The sequence below is a fragment of the Staurois parvus genome, unplaced genomic scaffold (assembly GCF_062004578.1).
Source record: "Staurois parvus isolate SC_StPar_1 unplaced genomic scaffold, SC_StPar_1.0 ptg000402l, whole genome shotgun sequence".
Taxonomy (NCBI): Eukaryota; Metazoa; Chordata; class Amphibia; order Anura; family Ranidae; genus Staurois; species Staurois parvus.
In genome coordinates this window covers 6,488,819-6,497,598 of record NW_028318198.1, presented here as the reverse complement: position 1 = coordinate 6,497,598, position 8,780 = coordinate 6,488,819, and positions in this window count along the sequence as shown.

Below are 8,780 nucleotides of genomic sequence, written 5' to 3'. Positions count from 1 at the left end.
GATGCTGCTGCTGCTGCTGCGGCTGGTTAGTAGTTTCCTCACTGCGCTGGTGAAGAAAGCTACTCATCATCGACTGCAGACTGAGGCAGCCGCTGCTGGTGGAGCTGCCACTGCTCCTACCACCCCACCCCTCCCCTGCTGCCATGCCAGCGGAACGCGAGCGCACAGGGCCCACAGTGTCTGAGGATGGACGATGGCGCACAAAGGCAGAGACCAACTGACTACATAGGTGGTTTTTATAGTACGTAATTTTGGCCTCCCTCTCAGCAGGTGTGAAAAAGGCCACCATTTTGGACCGGTAGCGAGGGTCCAACAAGGTGGACAGCCAAAAGTCATCCCTCTGTCTGATGGTTATTATTCGGCTGTCGCTACGCAAGCAACCGAGCATGCTATGGGCCATTTGTGCCAAGGAATGCGAGGGACTCCCTGCCTCCATCTCCACAGCATACTGCCACGGTGCGTCTGGGTCCTCTGTCTCCTCCTCCTCCTCCTCTACCAGATGCTCCTGCTCCTCCACTCCTGTCCGCTGAGTGGAAAAACCACCCATTTCACTCAATAATTCCTGAGCACAAATGTCCTCCTCTACCTCCTCCTCTTCTTCCTGTCCTGCCCCCACAGGGGTCATGTGGCGTTGAGATCTGTGCGCCACGTCTACCGCACCCTGACCAGCCATTGTTAACAGCATTTGTTCCAGGACGTGCAACAGAGGAATGACGTCGTTCATCCCATAGTCCTGCCGACTCACGAATAGCGTGGCCTCCTCAAAGGGCCTGAGCAAGCGGCAGGTGTCACGCATGAGCTGCCAATGGCTGACATCTAAGTTACACAGGGGAGTACCTTTATCCGCTTGTAACATCAGGAAATCGGTGATGGCCTTTCGCTGCTCGTAAAGGCGGTCTAACATGTGTAGGGTTGAATTCCACCTTGTTGCAACGTCGCAGATCAGGCGATGCTGTGGAATTCCGTTCTGCCGCTGCAGCTCAATGAGGGTGTTCTTTGCGGTGTAGGAATGGCTGAAATGCATGCACAGTTTACGTGACATTTTAAGGATGTCTTGCAGTGGGATGGTGGATTTTAGGAACCGCTTGACAACCAGATTGAACACGTGAGCCATGCATGGCGCATGGCACAACCTTCCTTGACGCAGAGCAGACACCATGTTCTTTCCGTTGTCAGTCAACATGGTTCCGATTTTTAGTTTGCGCGGAGACAGCCATCTGTCGATTTCTCTGTTCATTACACTCAGCAGTTCCTCCCCTGTGTGACTACGTTCGCCAAGGCATACCAGGTGCAGCACAGCGTGACACCGTTGCGCCCTGCACATGTGATATGCCGGTCGGGTAATGGGACTTGGCACGGGGGTGGCGGCTGAGGACACGGCGGAAAAAGAGGTGGTAGAGGCGGACATGCTTGCTGGACCAAGGACGTGCAAACGTGGAGGCAAAAGCGTCGTGACCTGTCCAAGTTGCTGGTGCGGCTGTGCCGGCACCACGTTCACCCAGTGGGCCGTAAATGACATGTACTGTCCCTGACCGTAGTTACAGCTCCACACGTCGGCGCTGCCGTGCACTTTGGCAGAGACCGACATGCTCAAAGACTGGCCCACCATCTCTTCTACATGTGAATGCAGGGCTGGCACTGCCTTTTGGGCAAAGAAATGACGGCTTGGCACTCTCCACCGCGGCGCGGCACAAGCCATCATTTCTCGGAAAGGTGCTGAGTCCACCAGTTGGAAAGGGAGGGACTGCAGCACCAGCAACTTGGACAGGAGGACGTTCAGCTTTTGCACCGTCGGGTGCGTGCTCGCAAACTGTTGTCTCTTGGATACGGATTCCAAGAAAGACTGTTGACGGAATCCGAGAAGAGGAGTAGCAGGAGAAGGAGCATCTGAACGAGCGGAAGATGCCAATGAGCGACAACTCCCCTCAGCAGAGGTGTTGGAGCCTTGACTGGCTGATAGAGGGCGATTGACGACGTCGGGTGACGGAGCAAGTAACGGAGCGGGTGATGGAGCGGGGGCTGGGGCAGGCAGAACCGCCGTATGTTTATCACGGTTTTCCCAGGCCACCGAATGGTGACGCTGCATATGCTGACGCAACGCTGTAGTCCCAACATGGGCCCCCTGGCCACGCTTGCATTTCTGGCCACATAGTCGACATACGGCTACGTTTACTTCCTCGGGCGGCTTGAGGAAAAATTGCCACACCACCGAGTAGGAAACTTTGCCCCCGCTACTCTTCACTGGCTGACTGCTACTTCCTCCGTGCGCACCGGCACCACTACTGGCCGTGGTGGTAGGCTGCAGTGGAGCTGGTGCTCTACTCCGTGGACGTTTGGCTCCACTGACACTGATGCGACCCTGCTGCTGTCTCCTGGGCAACCCACCGACTGTTTTGCTCGCTGCCAAGCTGCCACCCTCTTCTCCTGATGATGCGGAAGAAATTGCCTGATGACGACGAGGCTGCCAAGTGCGATCAACCTCCTCATCATCAAGTAGGGTCTCCGCCTCACTACTAGCCCCCTCGGCTGCGTCTGGGTCAGGAGACAGACCTGTCTCTAGACCGGCTACCGAGCCACTCTCCTCGCCAGTACTTGTTCGCTTGGCTGCTGAAAAGGCCGATGTCTCCCCCCGTTCCTGACCGCCCTCTGTTAGCTCTTCCTCACTGTACAGTGGGGCTGAGCCCACAGCATGCGATACTTCGCTTGGTGAGGGAACAGCAAAGGACAGGGGCAGGTAGAGGACACGTGATTTCAGTGGGCTTGGTCCCGGGCCATGCCAACTAACGGTTGTGTCTGACGTACCCACCGACCGTTGGCTGTAGGTGTCAGAGGTGACCTGGGAAGAGGAAGACGACCGAGCCAACCAATCAATGACGGCAGGGTTGTCGGTGGAGACACGACCGCTGGATGACACCGGGAGCACTGGCCTCTGGCTGCGAATACTGCTGCCTCGACCCCTTCCTCTGCTGCCACGTCTGCTCGCTCCTAAAACATTGCCTCCTCTGCCACTCCTCTGCATGTTGTCTGACATACTATTTAATTCAACGATTAGGTGTCCCTGAGTAACAATTCTCTGGCACGCAGTAACAATTCTGTCTGTCCCTGAGTATGAATTCTGTGGCCCTGAGTAACAATTCTGTGTCTGTGCGAGTAACAATTCTGTGTCTGTGCGAGTAACAATTCTGTGTCTGTGCAAGTAACAATTTTGTGTCTGTGCGAGTAACAATTCTCTGGCACTCAGTAACAATTCTGTCTGTCCCTGAGTAACAATTCTCTGGCACTCAGTAACAATTCTGTCTGTCCCTGAGTAACAATTCTCTGGCACTCAGTAACAATTCTGTCTGTCCCTGAGTAACAATTCTCTGGCACTCAGTAACAATTCTGTCTGTCCCTGAGTAACAATTCTCTGGCACTCAGTAACAATTCTGTCTGTCCCTGAGTAACAATTCTCTGGCACTCAGTAACAATTCTGTCTGTCCCTGAGTAACAATTCTCTGGCACTCAGTAACAATTCTGTCTGTCCCTGAGTATGAATTCTGTGGCCCTGAGTAACAATTCTGTGTCTGCGCGAGTAACAATTCTGTGTCTGTGCAAGTAACAATTTTGTGTCTGTGCGAGTAACAATTCTCTGGCACTCAGTAACAATTCTGTCTGTCCCTGAGTATGAATTCTGTGGCCCTGAGTAACAATTCTGTCTCTGTGCGAGTAACAATTCTGTGTCTGTGCAAGTAACAATTTTGTGTCTGTGAGAGTAACAATTCTCTGGCACTCAGTAACAATTCTGTCTGTCCCTGAGTAAGAATTCTCTGGCACTCAGTAACAATTCTGTCTGTCCCTGAGTATGAATTCTGTGGCCCTGAGTAACAATTGTGTGTCTGTGCAAGTAACAATTCTGTGTCTGTGCAAGTAACAATTTTGTGTCTGTGAGAGTAACAATTCTCTGGCACTCAGTAACAATTCTGTCTGTCCCTGAGTAACAATTCTCTGGCACTCAGTAACAATTCTGTCTGTCCCTGAGTATGAATTCTGTGGCCCTGAGTAACAATTCTGTCTCTGTGCGAGTAACAATTCTGTGTCTGTGCAAGTAACAATTTTGTGTCTGTGAGAGTAACAATTCTCTGGCACTCAGTAACAATTCTGTCTGTCCCTGAGTAAGAATTCTCTGGCACTCAGTAACAATTCTGTCTGTCCCTGAGTAACAATTCTCTGGCACTCAGTAACAATTCTGTCTGTCCCTGAGTAACAATTCTGTCTGTCCCTGAGTATGAATTCTGTGGCCCTGAGTAAGAATTCTCTGGCACTCAGTAACAATTCTGTCTGTCCCTGAGTATGAATTCTGTGGCCCTGAGTAACAATTGTGTGTCTGTGCAAGTAACAATTCTGTGTCTGTGCAAGTAACAATTTTGTGTCTGTGAGAGTAACAATTCTCTGGCACTCAGTAACAATTCTGTCTGTCCCTGAGTAACAATTCTCTGGCACTCAGTAACAATTCTGTCTGTCCCTGAGTATGAATTCTGTGGCCCTGAGTAACAATTCTGTCTCTGTGCGAGTAACAATTCTGTGTCTGTGCAAGTAACAATTTTGTGTCTGTGAGAGTAACAATTCTCTGGCACTCAGTAACAATTCTGTCTGTCCCTGAGTAAGAATTCTCTGGCACTCAGTAACAATTCTGTCTGTCCCTGAGTAACAATTCTCTGGCACTCAGTAACAATTCTGTCTGTCCCTGAGTAACAATTCTGTCTGTCCCTGAGTATGAATTCTGTGGCCCTGAGTAAGAATTCTCTGGCACTCAGTAACAATTCTGTCTGTCCCTGAGTATGAATTCTGTGGCCCTGAGTAACAATTGTGTGTCTGTGCAAGTAACAATTCTGTGTCTGTGCAAGTAACAATTTTGTGTCTGTGAGAGTAACAATTCTCTGGCACTCAGTAACAATTCTGTCTGTCCCTGAGTAACAATTCTCTGGCACTCAGTAACAATTCTGTCTGTCCCTGAGTATGAATTCTGTGGCCCTGAGTAACAATTCTGTCTCTGTGCGAGTAACAATTCTGTGTCTGTGCAAGTAACAATTTTGTGTCTGTGAGAGTAACAATTCTCTGGCACTCAGTAACAATTCTGTCTGTCCCTGAGTAAGAATTCTCTGGCACTCAGTAACAATTCTGTCTGTCCCTGAGTAACAATTCTCTGGCACTCAGTAACAATTCTGTCTGTCCCTGAGTAACAATTCTGTCTGTCCCTGAGTATGAATTCTGTGGCCCTGAGTAAGAATTCTCTGGCACTCAGTAACAATTCTGTCTGTCCCTGAGTATGAATTCTGTGGCCCTGAGTAACAATTGTGTGTCTGTGCAAGTAACAATTCTGTGTCTGTGCAAGTAACAATTTTGTGTCTGTGAGAGTAACAATTCTCTGGCACTCAGTAACAATTCTGTCTGTCCCTGAGTAACAATTCTCTGGCACTCAGTAACAATTCTGTCTGTCCCTGAGTATGAATTCTGTGGCCCTGAGTAACAATTCTGTCTCTGTGCGAGTAACAATTCTGTGTCTGTGCAAGTAACAATTTTGTGTCTGTGAGAGTAACAATTCTCTGGCACTCAGTAACAATTCTGTCTGTCCCTGAGTAAGAATTCTCTGGCACTCAGTAACAATTCTGTCTGTCCCTGAGTAACAATTCTCTGGCACTCAGTAACAATTCTGTCTGTCCCTGAGTATGAATTCTGTGGCCCTGAGTAACAATTCTGTGTCTGTGCGAGTAACAATTCTGTGTCTGTGCAAGTAACAATTTTGTGTCTGTGCGAGTAACAATTCTCTGGCACTCAGTAACAATTCTGTCTGTCCCTGAGTAACAATTCTCTGGCACTCAGTAACAATTCTGTCTGTCCCTGAGTAACAATTCTCTGGCACTCAGTAACAATTCTGTCTGTCCCTGAGTAACAATTCTCTGGCACTCAGTAACAATTCTGTCTGTCCCTGAGTAACAATTCTCTGGCACTCAGTAACAATTCTGTCTGTCCCTGAGTAACAATTCTCTGGCACTCAGTAACAATTCTGTCTGTCCCTGAGTAACAATTCTGTCTGTCCCTGAGAATGAATTCTGTGGCCCTGAGTAAGAATTCTCTGGCACTCAGTAACAATTCTGTCTGTCCCTGAGTAACAATTCTCTGGCACTCAGTAACAATTCTGTCTGTCCCTGAGTAAAAATTCTGTGGCCCTAATAACGTTTCTGTGGCCCTAAGTAACAATTCTCTGGCACTGAGTAACAATTCTGTCTGTCCCTGAGTATGAATTCTGTGGCCCTAACTAGCGTTTCTTTGTCCCTAAATAACGATTCTGTGGCCCTCATTAACAAGTCTGTGTCCCTGAGTAATGGTTCTCTGTCCCTAAGTAACTTCTCTCTGTCCCCAATTCTCGTTTCTGTGGCCCTAACTCTGTCCCTGTCCCTAGTACAGAGCGGTCTGCCTCTGTTCAATGACTGCAGGCAAATGAAGATTTCCAAAATGGCCGCTATATATACCTCGACCATTACACAGTGCTGGCTGGCTGGCTGCTGATTGGCTGATGCGATCACATGTCGTTGAGGAATGCATTATGGGGCAGCGCGCCTTGTCTGCGCGCCTTCCCCGACATCCCCGCTCCGTCGCCGCACATGTCAGCCGCCATTTTCTGAAAAATTTCGATTCGCGCGTCCGAATTAGGCTGTTTTTCGGATTCGGCACGAATCGAAATTTTTCCGATATTCGACTCGAATTCCACTTCGGATACTTCGATTCGCTCATCTCTAGAAGGAAGCATGAAGTGCTCCAAAATCTCCTGGTAGACGGCTGCATTGACCCTGGACTTAATGAAGCACAGTGGACCAACACCAGCAGATGACATGGCTCCCCAAATCAACACAGACTGTGGAAACTTCACACTGGACTTCAAGCATCTTGCAGTGTGTGCCTCTTCATTCTTCCTCCATACTCTGGGTCCTTGGTTTCCAAATGAGACGCAAAAGTTGCTCTCATCAGAAAAGATGACTTTGGACCACAGCAACAGACAGGTCTGTTTTTCTTTAGCCCAGGTAAGACGCTTCTGATGTTGTTTGTTGTTCATGAGCAGCTTGACAAGAGGAATACGACATTTGAAGCCCATGTCCACAATCTGTCTGTGTGTGGTGGCTCTTGATGCACTGTCTCCAGCCTCAGTTCACTCCTTGTGAAAATACCCAACAGTTTTGAATGGCCTTTTCCTGACAATCTTCTCCCTTCCACATAACTTTCTATTAATGTACTTTGATACAGCACTTTGGGAACATCCAACTTCTTTTGCAATTACCTTTTGAGGCTTTCTCTCCCTATGGAGGGTGTCAATGATGGTTTTCTGCACAACTTCCAGGTCAGCAGTCTTTCCCATGATTGTGATTCATACTGAACCAGACTGAGAGACCATTTAAAGGCTCAGGAACCCTTTTCAAGTGTTATGGCTTAATTAGCTGATTAGAGTGGGACACTTTGTGCCTAGAATATTGCACCTTTTCACAATATTCTAATTTTCTGAGATTGTGGATTTGGGGTTTTGATAAGCTGTAAGCCATAATCATCACAATTATGACAAATCACGGCTTGAACTATCTTGCTTTGCATGTAATGAGTCTATCTCATATAATAGTTTCACCTTTTAAGTTGCATTTAACTTTTGCACGATATTCTAATTTTTTGAGTTTCACCTGTAGGTACAAACCACCACAAAATAACGCTCTTTGCGGATGACATCATTTTAATGCTAACTAATCCCTCTACTTCTTTAGTAGCAATTCAGAAAACTCTCATACAATTCAGTAATATTTCATATTATAAAATAAATGCATCCAAAACTAATATCCTAAATCTGGGTGTAGATCAGCGACTTTTGGCGGCAATCAGCGACATATGGCGGCGACCAGCGACTTATGGCAGGACTGCGGGACTGCGGCGGACATTTTGACATTGGGGGGGAACTGACTTGGGGTCACCGACATCCCCAGTGACACCAATACAGTGGTCAGTGAAAAAAAACCCACTAAAACTGTACTAATGTCACTGGGGAGGAAGGGGTTAACATTTTTAGAATTTGCAGTGTAAGGGGAGTGTTTTACTAGGGGCGGGGGTGTGTACTGGACGGGGGGAGGGAGGGGGGAGCTGATTGAGGGAGAGAAACTCTGCAGGTTCTCACAAGCTGTCAGAGAACTGACACAGAACAGGGCTGTGTGTAAACAATGCAGCCCTGCTCTGTGTCAGCGATCACCGTCAATCGCGGGAAAACGGCCGGTGAAAACCGGCCGTGACTTGTCGGCTGACACCTGCTGTTGACACTCGCAGGACAGGTAGGGCGGGCACACGCCTCGCGCGCGCCCCCTACCTGTTTTGAAGGCAGCCGTTTTAAAACGTGCTTTTGCCTACGAGTGCCGCCCTGCCACCGTTTATATGCAGTGGCTGGGCGGCAAGTGGTTAATGACCAGGCCTCTTTTTGCTACTTGGCGCTGCACTAATTCAACTGATAATTACATGGTCATGCAATGCTGACAAAATTTACGTCCTTTGTGTTCACACAAATAGAGCTTTCTTTCGGTGGTATTTGATCACCTGTGCACTTTTATATTTCACGCTATAAACAAAATAAGACCAAAAATTTTAAAGAAAAATGATATTTTTTACTTTCAGCTATAAAAAATATATAGTAAACTCAAAGTTAGTTAAAATTTAGGCCAAAATGTATTTTGCTACATGTTTTTGGTAAAAAAAATCCCAATAAGTGTATATTGATT